Source organism: Phaseolus vulgaris, chromosome 2, assembly GCF_000499845.2.
Source record: "Phaseolus vulgaris cultivar G19833 chromosome 2, P. vulgaris v2.0, whole genome shotgun sequence".
In the NCBI taxonomy this organism is placed as follows: Eukaryota; Viridiplantae; Streptophyta; class Magnoliopsida; order Fabales; family Fabaceae; genus Phaseolus; species Phaseolus vulgaris.
In genome coordinates, this window is record NC_023758.2 from 25,290,322 (window position 1) to 25,304,504 (window position 14,183).

The following is a 14,183-nucleotide window of genomic DNA, read 5'->3' on the forward strand; positions in this document are numbered from 1 at the left end:
GTCCACTTTTCGTGGCCCATGATAACGTTCAGACCGTCGATGTCCGATCTCTCCCTCTGTTTGGCGAGGTCTGATGTCGATCTCCAACGTCGGGGTCTATGGTACCGATGTCCGAAGACTGACTATTCCTCTGATAGGTGCGTCTGGGGCCCACCTTACGTGACCCCCTTCCACTATCAGGCACCGGTGTGCGATGTCTGAGGTTAGTCACTGGGGTCAATGACCGAGGACTGATCGGGACACAAGCCCCCCAGTCTCGAGCTGTAACTTGTTTCAGCGAAGAGACTAAGTGGTTGCGCTGGGCGACCTTCGTGGCACTGGGTAACGGGACGTGAACAGTACACCGAAGTGACATCTCACCATACTTTTTAACTCAGCGTACACGTGGCAAGATCAACGGTTGGGACTTGTTGGCGCTTGAACTTCTTCGTGCACTGTTCAAACCTTTAAACCCTTACGCTCTCTTCACTGTTTCATTACTTTCACTTACGCGGACCTTCTCTTAAGAATTTATCCGAAACGTTCTCTCTTCTTCCTTTCGAAACTTCAAACCTTCAAACCTCAACTCATTCAAAAGTATGATTTTTACTCACCGATTGTTCTTGCCTATGATTCTGCTGCTCATAACATGCTATAACTGCCTGGGACGGTTTATGTTTTCTGCACTTTAGGTTTTATGCACATTCATTTCCCCTATTTTGCGCTTCGCGACTATATTTTTCTAGGTTTTCTAGGTCGCGTCTTCGTCTTCTTCTGAACCCTTGTTTTCTTCCTTTCTCTTTTCTCTTTAAGCTTTCCACGAGATGGCCAGAACGAAAACGAAACCAAACCCTCCTCCCCCCATTAACTACAAAGCCCTTTACCACTGGGCCCTTGAAGCCCTTCTGGCTGAGACTTCTCAGTTGAACTCCCATGAGGACATAGATAAGTACAAACAAAGCGAATCTCAGGACAAATTTCATGTCTTCGGGAAGGAGCTTGACACGTACCTGAAGGTCCTTCCTTGCAAGAGGGGAGTCCTTGTATGTGCGGATGATCGGGTGGACCCTATCGAGCCCTTCTTCTTCATGTACACCACAGTTTTTAAGCGGCTCAAACTCCGCCTTCCTTTCATGGGGCTTGAGCACGCCCTACTCACCGAGGTCAACGTGGCCCCGACCCAACTGCATCCCAACAGTTGGCCATTTGTGCGAACCTTCGCCATCCTCTGCAATTACCTGGGCCATCCTCCCTCAGTAGATGTCTTCCTCTACTTCTTCGAGGCCAAGAACCTAGGGAAGAAACTATGGCTAAGCTTCAACGGGCTGGCGGGGAGGCCCCTCTTGACCCTTTTCCAGTAGTCCTACAAGGGTTTCAAGAAGAAGTTCTTGAAGTTTTGTTGTAGCATCCATGACCCCACCCTCCTGGATGGTTTCCCCCTTTATTGGGTGGAGAAGCATGGGTTAAAGAAGCCAAGGAGTCTGGAGGACTTAACCCCGCCAGATCGCGAAATGTGCCAACTGCTCTTAGGCTTGGGGGTGGTGTTTGACACCGCCAAGTTGATTAAGCTTGAGTTCGCTGCCAAAGCTCTCAAGAGCTATATTGGTACTGTTTTTATTTCTGCTTTATTGCTTATACCTTTGCTTGCTTTATTGTTGTTAACTGCATGTCTTGACCCTTTACTTGTTGCTTTTGTGCAGACATGGCCATCGACGAAGACAAGAAAAAGAAACTGCCCGAGTTACTCGCCAAGCGGAGGGTCAGTGCTGCTGGCGAGGGAACTTCAAATGCACCTCCCCCTACCACTTCTGCCCCCGATTCAACTGAACCAGCCCCATCAACAAACGAAAGGGGGTGGTAGTGGAGACTGGCTGCGAGGACGAGGAGACCGGATCCGACCTTGTCTTCAAAAGGCACATGCCGGATGATGTCGCGGCACCCTCGCATTCTGCGTCTGGTGGTGCCACTCCCACCTTCAGACCGCCGATGTCCGATCTTTCCCTCTGTTTGGCGAGGTCTGATGTCGATCTCCAACGTCGGGGTCTATGGTATCGATGTCCGAAGACTGACTATTCCTCTGATAGGTGCATCTGAGGCCCACCTTACATGACCCCCCATTTCCACTATCAAGCACCGATGTGCGATGTTTGAGGTCAGTCACTGGGATCGATGACCTATAACTGATTGAGACACAACATTTTAATTATCATTTGAAAAAAATTATTTTCTCTTAAATCAAACACTCTTCCTATCTTAAAATAGACAAATATTTTTTATGTGTTTTGAATAAATAAAAATGATTTTTTATATTTTAATCAAATAACATACACTTATTTTATTTTATTTAAAAGTTTAATATTCACAAAACTTAACAAAACATTAAATAATTTAATAAAGTGAGATACAATTGTTTCTAACGAATCTGTTTTTATTCTATTAGGTCAAATACTAATTTTATTTGGTTTTATTTAGGATATTGTAGTTATTGTTATTCGGTGAGTTTTCACATAATAGTGCGATTTAAAAAATTAAATACAAAATTTTAATTACATATTAAAAATCAAAAACAGAATCTCAGTTACATATATGTTTGTTAAAACAATATAAAAAATTAATTTGCAACATAAATAATATTTAATAAAAAATAAAACAGTAAACTGGAAAAATATAAACATAAAAACAGTAAAATATCAAAAATTAATTTGCAACATAAATAATATTTAATAAAAAATAAAACAGTAAACTGGAAAAAAATAAACATGAAAACAGTAAATCCTAAATCAAAATAAATTGTTTTATGTATATTTTAAAAAAATTATCACGCGTAAACCTTAAACACAAACGTTTAATCAAACAGTGAACATGAAAAAAAAAAAAAAAACTGTAAATATGGATGAACCTACCTCTAGGAAAACCAATGAATAACAAGAAAGAAAAAGAGAAAGAGTAGCACTTAATCACAACCATTCAAAAAAAGCGAAGAAGAACAAGATAGAACTGTCACTAAAACTAGATAAAAATAATTATTATACCTAATTAATTTAATAATAATAAAATCTCATAATTAATTATACTGCATTAGCTTTTAATTTAAAAAATAAAATCTTCATACATTTTTATATATTTCCAAAAAAGTTATTGATGAATTACAAAAATCCTATAAAATACGCACAACATAAAATAACATTTAGCCATCTTACTTTTTCATCTCCAAAACTAAGTTCTTTAGAATGAAACAAATAACAAATATCTAAGAAAATGCATATAATATATGAATCTACATATTAAAATTGTTATATCCTATTGCAAGCTCTCCTCACATGTACAGCATATAAAAATATGTTACTTCAAATGTAGTTTTAATCTATACCTATATATAAAGGAGATTTCCCACTTTAACTGCTCTAAATTGTTTTCCTACTTTATCCTTGCTTAATATTTTGTTTTATCAATTTATTTTAATTATTTGGACATTTTGGATTCTCCACTTTAACTGCTCTAAATTGTTTTCCTATTTTATCCTTACTTAATATTTTGTTTTATCAATTTCCTACTTTATCCTTGTTTAATATTTTGTTTTATCAATTTATTTTGGTTATTTGGACATTTTGGATTCTTCACTTTAACTGCTCTAAATTGTTTTCCTATTTTATCCTTACTTAATATTTTGTTTTATCAATTTATTTTGGTTATTTAGACATTTTATAATTTTAGAAGTTAATAAAACAATTTTTTAATTTTATTTTATTTGTTCTCACTACTTAACTGACAGGAAAGTGGAGAGAAATGAGTTACTTTTCTGTTTTAAACTAATATTCTTCTTTATTAAATAAGCGTTTTTTAATTTTAAAATTTTATTTTATTTGTTCTCATGGGGGAGAAATTTGTTACTTTTCTGTTTTAAAACTAATATTCTTCTTTATTAAATAAGCGTTTTTTAATTTTAAAATTTTATTTTATTTGTTCTCACTTAATGGGCAGGAGAGTGGAGAGATTGATACGTTTTATTAGAGAAGAGTGGAGAGAGAGGGGTGAAATGTGGGTTTATGCACGGTTACTTTTTTTTTAGGCAAAAAAAATTATATATAAGAAAACTATGAGAGAGGAAGAATATAGAAACATCTTAAAAACTATTGTCTGATGCTATTTGATATTCTTTCTACAGCGCAAATTCAATTTTGGTATTCTCTCAACAAATTCAATTTTTCTGCGTTTTCTTTCATATTTCTCAAGCACAAGAGGAAGAAGGAGATAGAGAAGAAAAAATCGAGAAGTTCCAAGCTGTGATGCTCAGCGTGAGCAAACGCCTTCATTATTGACCCTACCAACATCTAAATGCAAGCACACACAATTTTCCTTGGCTGCCACTATGCCTCCCGCCTTCTCAAAATTCTAATTTTGAGATTATGAAACAGTGTATTACTGTTCCTGATTTTAAGTACTTGATTAAATGATACGCAATTAATTTAATAATAATCGAATTAAATGATTAGTGATCATTACATAAAAATAACGTTTTTTCCCATGTTTCACATAGTCATGCTTCATGCTTCTCATGTTTATCAATTTATGCATGCTTCTCATCATCATGCTCATCATGTTTTCAAATTTTTTTAGAATTTGTGAAGTTATTCAAAATGAAAAGGATTTGAAAATTAAATCTTCAATAAAAAAAAAATTCATGTGTCTAATATGATTATAATAAATTTGTATCATTCATATCATAATTATTATCATTCTCTTTCAAAAAAATTGCCTAATTTTTTTATGTGCATAGTATGATTATGATGTATATCATTCATATAATAATTATTGTCATCATCTTTTAAACCTAAAATTTAATATATATATATATATATATATTCTTGGTTTAGTATTATTGTATTGATTTAAATAAATAAAAAAGACACTTATCTATATAAGTCATTGTGTGATAAAAAGAAAACGTTTATTTACAAGTCATTATAAAAAAATAAAATAATATATATATATATATATATATATGGGATTTCAAATTAGGTAAGTTTAAATTTTGTGAAATGTTAATTTTTGTTTAAATAGTTTGTTTGAATTCTTTTGGTAAAATGTGATTTTAACAACTTAAAATATTAAACACAGTCCTATTAAGGAAATAATGATTATCAAATTTTACACACACAATTATTATACTTAATTATTGTACTTTATTATACGCAATTAATTTGATAATGATAGAATCTAGTGATTACATAAAAAGAACGTTTTGTCTCATGCTTAGTATTCATGTGTCATACATTTTTGTTTGAATAGTTTGTTTGAATTCTCTTGGTAAAATTTTATTTTAACTACATTAAATATAAACACAATCATATTAAGTAAATAATGATTATCAAATTATACGCAATAATTGTACGTAATTATTGTACTCAATTATACGCGATTATACGCAATTGATTTGATAATGATAGAATCAGTGATCACTACATAAAAAGAATGTTTTTTCATGTTTCGCATCATGCTTCACATAATCATGCTTCTCAATTTCATGCTCATCATGTTTTTAAAAAAATTTGGGAATTTTTGAAGTTATTCAAAATGAAAAGGATTTGAAAATTAAAGGATTTTTCATGTGTCTAGTATGATTATGATGTATTTATATCATCATATCATAATTATTATCATTCTCTTTCAAACTTAAAAATTAATATATATATATATATATATATATATATATATTGGTTTAGTATTATTTTAATCGTGTAAATAAATAAAAAAGACACTTATCTATATAAGTCATTGTGTGATAAAAAAAGGAAACGTTTATTTATAAGTCATTGTGAACATATATAAGGGTATCCTAAAGTCGGTTCCCAAGAATCCTAAGGTTCCTAACAATCAAATTAACATCCATGGACCCAAATTTATTAGGGGACCAGATCTTGCCACCTGATCTTAATTTTTCTAGGATTTTTTTATGAGAATATATTTTTAAAGAATCTGTGCATATATTTTTTTTTATGAAACTAACAATTCTGAGCAAGGTCCAACAAAGATCAGTACAAAAGAAGATGAGCAAAATATATCTTTTTGAAGAACCTGGAAAACTGTATAGAAAATCAACCGGTTGATTATGCGAAACTAACGATTGAAAATCTGCAGATCAATCAGGGTGTGTCTACTAGAAGGATTGTAGTAAACTTCTGCAATCATACAACGTTTGTCTTGAAGATTGAACCAAAGAAAATCAATGGTGCACTCAAAGATGAACATTGAACTACTGCTATGCATGAGGAGCTTAACCAAATTGTAAGGAATGATGTATGGTTTTTGGTTCCTAGAACAACTCAAATGAATGTCATAGTAACAAAATGGGTTTTCATAAACAAATCAGATGATTCAGGGGTCATCACAAGGAATAAGGCAAGACTTGTTGCTAAGGGATACAACCAAGAAGAAGGGAATGGTGAGACTTTAACACCAGTAACAAGGTTAGAAGCTGTGAGACTCTTACTAGCCTTTGCTTGCATGAATGGATTCAAGCTCTTTCAGATGACGTGAATAGCGCTTTCCTAAATGGAATAGTGAATGAAGAAATCTTTGTATCACAACCACCCGAGTTTGAAGCCCACCTACATCCTAATCATGCATACAAGCTGAAGAAAGCCTTGTATGGTCTTAAGCAAGCACCAAGGAAGTGGTATGAAAGGTTAAGTAGTTTTCTTCTATCTCACCACTATGAAAGAGGAAAGATTGACACAACTCTTTTCATTAAAAAGTCTAATTCTACTGTAATCTTAGTCCAAATATATGTTGATAACATTATTTTTTACTTTTCTAATGATAAACTATGTGAAGAATTTGTAACAACAACGCAAGGGGAGTTTGAGATGTCAATGATGGGGGAACTCTCCTTCTTTCTTGGCTTGCAGATCAAGCAATCCAAAGAAGGCATCTTCTTATGTCAATCTAAGTATTGTAAAGACATTCTCAAAAAGTTTGAGATGGAAAGCTGTAAAGGTGCAACAACACCAATGTCTACAAACTATTACTTGAGTGCTGATGAAGCTGGAACAACAATGGACCAAACTAAGTACAGGGGGTTGATTGGTTCCTTACTACATCTTACTGCAAGTAGACCTGATATTATGTTTGTTGTTTGCCTTTGTGCAAGGTTTCAATCCAGTCCAAGAGAATCTCATCTTAAAGCTGCCAAGAGAATCCAAAAATATCTTAAAGGAACAACATCTGTGGGTTTATGGTATCCTTCACACTCTCCTATTCATTTAGTTGGATACTCTGATTCTGATTTTGCAGGATGTAAATTGGATAGAAAGAGCACAAGTGGGACATGCCATCTACTTGGTTCAAGCCTTATATCATGGCACAACAAAAAGAAAGCTTGTGTAGCCTTGTCAACTACTGAAGCTGAGTACATAGTTGCAGGGAGCTGTTGTGCATAAATCTTATGAATTAAGCAACAGTCATAGGACTTTGGGTTGAAGTCAGCAAGGTCCCTTTATTTTGTGACAACACAAATGCAATAAATCTAAAAAAAAAAATCAGATTCAGCATTCTAGAACCAAATACATTGAGATTCGACATCACTTTATTCGTGATCATGTCAGTAATGGTGATAGTGAGATTCAATTTGTTGCCACTGAAAGACAACTTGCAGACATCTTCACAAAACCCTTATCCAAAGACATGTTTTATTCATTAAGAAATGAATTGGGAATAATTGATCTACAAGCCTTACCTTGAATCTATGTTTTTTTTAACTCTTTCTATCATTTTATTTGTGAAGACAAATAGGGGGAGAAGTGAGCTTTGGGTTGTAATGTTCCTATATCTGCATCTGTTTTGTTTTTCACATTTGATTGAACATTGCTCTAACTAGTTTTTTGACTTGTTATAAACTCTGATACATATTTTAACTGGTTATTCCTGTGAAATAAGCAATTGTTTTTCTGGTACTGCACCTATGCATGCTTGGCTGGTTTCTCACATTGATTTGACTGATGTTCCTCTTTGGAAATCACATAGTGAAAACTAGTTTATAGTGCCTGATTAATCTAGAATAGATTATCCCGTATTTCTATTTTTGCTTGTGAATGCAGGTTAAGCAAGATTCTAAACAGGACATTCCAAAACACATCTCAGGGATTTGTCTTCATCAAATATGGGAAGATTGTAGAACATGAAAGCTTTGATGAACCAAATCTGTGATGAGGGCTCAATGCTTTGTTGCTTTGATTGAAGCTTAGTTCTAGGGTGTTTAGAATTATTGTAAAGTTCATTCTTAATCCTATGCACAAACTGAATCAATATGTTTTAAAAGAGAAAAATGTTTTTAAGCAAAGAGAAAAACAACCGGTTGAATTCACGATATAATCGGTTGTTTTACACTTAGCTTGTTTGAAGGTTTTCAAAACTGTTTTTGACTTGGTTGACTAACTGTCGATTAAAATGACATTTCAACCGGTTGATTGTCACATTCCTTAACAACTTCTCAAAAACCTATTAAATTTGTTTTCAGTTGAATTAAAAACTGTTTTGGCTCGTGATTAACTGCCTAAAACGGCTAGATTTAAGAGTTATAAATATGGTTTCTCTTTGTATTAAAATATACACAAAAAGTGAGATTGAAAACGTTTTTGACAAGAGATTTGATTCAAAGTTTTGCAAGATTGCTTAGAGGCTGTGCATGTGCATTGGTTCAAGAACTGGTCTTAGGAACTCTATGATTCCTGAAATACCAGGTGTAATCTGTTCCTTTTTTATTCTTGTAATTGTTTTTTTTCTATACTTGTAAAGTTTGTTAACCTGTAAGGTCAGAGGGTGTTCTGACTGTGGTTGTGTGGAAAGCAAAGAGGGTGAGTGTTCTTATGTGGTCAAGATCACCTCTTTGTGGTGATTGAGTGTGTGTAATCTGTGATTGATTACTAGTGGAATACCCAATGGTTGTTCTGGGGACTGGATGTAGCTCAGGGTTGAGTGAACCAGTATAAATTGATTGTGTAATCTCTCACTCTCTCTCACTCATTATAAACTGTTTGATTTGATTTTTGTCTTTGTTGTTATAAACGAAATTTCAACCGATTGTTTTTCTGCAAACAATTTTAATTGCTTTGATTGTTTGGTTTCCTTGATTGCTCCTTCTGTGATTGTTGATAAAACTTCATTCTTATTCAATCTTTGCGAAAATCTTTTGTCAAACAATTCACTCCTCTTCTCAGCCTCCAGGGCCACCACTCTATCATTCGTATTGTCAGCTTCAAAACTGACTTGGCGTACTTTCTCTTCCAGCAACCCCATCGCCTCAAGGGTCGTCTTCAACGAGCTGGAGGACTTGTCCAGTTCTGCTTTTAACTTCGCCACCTCTCCAGCTCATCCCCAAGCATCTAACTCACCACGAGCGAGCGACTCAGCATCTCGATTAGTCCCGAAACAAGTCACTCATGGGAGCAACCATAAGGATACTTTCCTCCTCATACGTCATCGCCACTTGAACACCTCAGGCAAGTTGGAGGCGTTTTCATGGCACCGAGGCGAATACGAAGACGATCCCGCCTCCAAACGAGATCGGGGTCGAGGCCCTTTAGTTGGACGCCCCCTCTTCTTTGAATTTACGGGTTGTTCGACCGAGGGGACTAGGTCAATGATTGGCGCAAATGTTCCAACACCTATCAACTCAATAGACCCCTTTTGTCTTTAGGCGGTGTGTCGCTTCAATTGCTTCAGTACATTGTTAGATTTTGGGTACATGTGCGACATAATTTTTGCAAAGTCAGAGAAAATTAAGCACATGGTAAACATGGAGAAAGAAAATAAGTATATTAAAATGAAACATACCAGCTAAATCGACCCATCTTTGGGATGACTCGTATAAGGTCATAAGTTTCTGAGTAGGGAGCCTATTCGAAAGCTGATCAAGTATGTGAAAGACTTCTTTGTCTTGCAAAGTCATGGTGGACCTCGGCCAAGATGAATAATGAATTGACGATTGTGTCCAATGAAAGGGGATTTTGGGTTTCCCCTTTAAGTCATAAAAGTATGGCCTACCATCCGGCTTGATGAACATTTTAAAATACCTCTCCTTGAAATGTTTATAAGATGAGGTGAAGTGTGTGAAAAGAATACTGCCCGGACGGCTACATAAAGATAACCAATCCACAGGGTGAGTCGGTCGAAATTATAATAAAACAAAAAAGATTGAGGGGACAACTTCAACCTAAAGGCATCACAAATTAGCCTAAAGGCCTGGAGGGCCACCCATGCATTTGGGTGCAATTGGGTAAGAGCAACGTTAAAGATCCTAAGGACCCCCCATGCTAGAGAACCTAGAAAAGGAAGCAATTACTAACCTCTTGATGCAAAAGCCCAAAAAATACAATGGAAAGAAGGTTGACAAAGCACTCGACAGTTGGACAACTATTGATAAACTCAACAATACTGAAACTGAAAGCAAAAGCAAACGTAATAATGTTCAACAAACATCTCTATTTATAGAGAAGAAGAGAAGAGAGAATGAAATATCCTCTTTTTTGCAATCTTAAGATCCTCATCCATCCAAGGGTGTACAGTGCTCGACATTTGAAACAACATGGTCTCACCACCATTAGATCTAATTCATCAAACAGTAAAACGCTCAAACAACATGCTGACAAGATGTGCGTCAAGTTTCTGACAAAGCATTTAATTTGTCTGTCACTTCTCACCTCAAGATACCCAACAGTCATATCTCAACTCTTCAGAAGTAAACATTCCTTGAGTCTGGGGACAAGTGTATTGGTCAACACTAGATGAGCCACATCACTCGGTCTCGGTGACCGACCGACCAGTTCAAGACAAATTTAAAACACTTACAATAAATAACAGTTAAGACAATTGCAAGAACTCCTTGAAAATTAAGGATATATCCCACCAAATTCGAGTAACACTTCGAGAAATTAGGGAACCTCCCTAAAATAAAGCTAACATTGATACGATAGATTCGACCCATTACAACAGATAACGCATGACTAAACACTATAAATAAACCTTACAGAACTGTACAACCAATTCCAGATACTATCTAGCCTACTTTGTCTATACAAGTAAAAAAAAATGTTATCTTCCCATACATCAATTACACTTTCACACTTTTATTCGGATTTGAGTTTAATTTAAGATAGGAAGAAATTGACTAATAGTAACCTCTAATGTACATAATGTTTGATTATGGTGAAGACTATACCTAAAGTTTATTTTCCCTAGAACATAATTGATTTTGATCATTTACCCATTGTTATGGTTGATGCCCTAAAGAATTGATATTGACTCTAGGAACCCTTTTACAGTATTATAAAAGTATCATAATAAAATTTTACATAAATAATGTTTACGGATAAAAATAAATATAATATATTGATAGGTGAATATTCCATTTTCTGTATGCATCTTTCGCGTTATTTTTTTGCAATTAAATTTCTGCTGCCATTTGATGTTATCTTTTGCAGTGAAATTCATACTAGTATATACTTGAAGACTAATTTGGTGAAATCTTTGGCTGTGAAGGAAAAGTATATAGTTGCTTGTATGGATCTTTGGAAAAGATGGTTTGGAAAATGACTTACTTATTTGGAGTTCGAATTTAATCACTATTTGGTATGTATGGTTTGTTCGAAAATTAAATGCCTTATTTAGATATTGAATGAATTTTCTATATTAAGCACTTATTTGTCTTTTTAATAGGTCAAAATAATTCATAGACATTGGATCGTTTTGACAGATCTATCGCTGAGTATGCTTGGAAAAGATGTCATCATTCCCTCTCAAGCTAAACTATTTGTTATTTTTTACCTATGAAATATCAACACTAGATCTGATACTCTAAACTCCAAATCAAACAAGCAGTAACAAAGGAAAACAGTCTAGATTGAACCTTGAAAGAAAAGCGATATCTCTTTTCACAAGAGAAATTATAAGATCTAATATGTTGAATCTCAACAACAACAAAAAACAGAACACCCAGCTGTTTTAAGAAATAGCGAAAGAATAATACGCTTACAACGCCCTGAGCAATCCCCCAAATGATTTTAACTGGAATCCCTCACAGTATAGCGAAATCCCCCAAATGATTTTAACTGGAATCCCTCAAAGTATAATAAAAATCGCAGACATGTTAACCAAGGGTGCTGGCTCCAGCAATAATCCCCAAAGGGTTTTAATTTGAGGTGAAAATAAAAAATCCCTCTTACATAGACTAAACCTTAAATCAATAAACAAGATATCTTTAACTAATTCGCGATAAGCCTAAAGAATATTTGTAATGGAAACAAAAAGTTGTACATAAACTTTACAGCGAATTCAATTAGTTGAAAAAAGACCAATCACAGTTCCCTCTTCCATCCAAATTAAAGGAGACAAACCCTAAGACTGCAGACTATAATTTTCCTTTTTTAGCATAAACTCAAATGTCATGTCAGCAAAATTGAGATTCCACCGAAAACAAAGAAATATCTGATTGAATAAAAGATAAGGATAATAAGAATCGAAATTCATACCTCGTGATTTACGTTTTGTTTTGCAAGATGGATTAAACCCCGGTAAAATAAACCCACAAATTGACATCATTTTGCATGAATGATCAGAAACGTCTTCCACAAATTAAAACTAATAATGGTGGAGCAACAAAAACGGTTCAGATCATTGCACGCAAAATGATGATAATTGAATGGGTTGCAAAGGGGAGAGAACCCTCCGTTGAGTAATTAGGGCAAATGAAATTGAAAGAAACTGTGGAATAAGAAAGAATCAATCACTTGAAACAATATTATAGATCTGACAAACAGATAAAGGCTGCGTTTAGCTCTTTGTGGGCTCTCTAGAAACTGAATAAACGTTGTTTCTTCACGCAACTCCATCGATTCTATATACACCCAATAGATCAAGTGAAAAGACCATTTGTTCCTTAAAAAAAATACAATCATTAACTTTTTTTTTTTTAAGAAAATACATTCAAGATTACAAAATTTGGAAGGTATTTATGGATCCATAAATACTATGGATTCCATAATCCATATTTTTTTTAAAGAAACGCATTCTGATTATAGAATCTAGAATTTTCAATCCAATAATGCATTCTGAATTCTATAATTAAGAGTTTTTCGGATAACCCATTCTAAAATAAAATAAAAATTAATAAAATAAAGAATATTATTTATATTTTAAAAAATATGGAAGTGTTACAAGAAATTACGGAGGTGGGTGAAGAAACAATCCTGAATAAAAGTTTTGGAATTCTCTTTAGACAGGCCCAATGCTATCACAACATTAGATTCGTTTCAATATGGGTTAATCATTGGAGGCTTTTGCTTCCGTGCACTATATTATTTTACAACCTACATCATACCACAAAACTAAAATGACATAAATACTCTCATAAGTTCTTTAAAAACTCTTTTTAAAACTCAAATTCGTGATGGCAATCAGTCCGTCCCACATATGTTCATTTTGTATTTGGTCCGTCCCATATAAAAAAAATACGGGTTGGTTTTCTTGGTCTATCCCGCAGGTTGATTAGTTTGCGAACCAACATGCATAAGATTCTTTTTTTTAAATTAATAAAAATAAAACTTGTAAATATAAATTTTGAATAATTTTTTTTTAAGTTATTTTTTTCTTATTTAATGAATTAATTAAATTATCTTATAATATTATTCTCACGACACCTGTGTAACAAGATATGAGTAAAACGAAATTATAATGATATTTTGAATTTAAATGAAATTTGAGTTTCAACCGTACTAATAAATTGAATAATAAAATATTTCATTAAATATATAATTTTTTTTAAGGTAATACATGTAGACACATGATTACTATTCTAATTTAAAAAATAATATAAAATATTATATATATATATTATTATATATATATAATAATACAATATTTAAATTTTATTATAGAAAAGATTAAGGTATGAGTATTGCATTTAGCATTTGATGAGTATTGAAACCTAAATAATTTATGCATTTTAGAAAAAAAACAGGAAAACACTATTAAATATTAAAAAATCATTATCGAATTTCATGAAAGTATTATGAATTAGGATTGAGGGTAGTTTCTTCCTGTACCTCCATGCCTTTCTTTTTACACCCCATACTTAAAAAAAAAAACTCAAATTACCTTTTGATATTTTTCATTGAATGTTTTTTCTGTAATTCCAAAATATGGAATTTAGA

General features: G+C 33.6%; 1 long non-coding RNA gene across 1 annotated transcript; it reads right to left on the bottom strand.

Moving 5' to 3' along the window:
- Window positions 1-5,764: 5,764 nt before the first annotated feature.
- Window positions 5,765-12,774, bottom strand: LOC137811055 (uncharacterized). Its single transcript, XR_011081019.1, has 2 exons — window positions 12,504-12,774; window positions 5,765-10,731 (listed from the first exon to the last, which is right to left on the bottom strand). It is a non-coding gene; the product is annotated as an uncharacterized lncRNA (long non-coding RNA).
- Window positions 12,775-14,183: the final 1,409 nt, after the last annotated feature.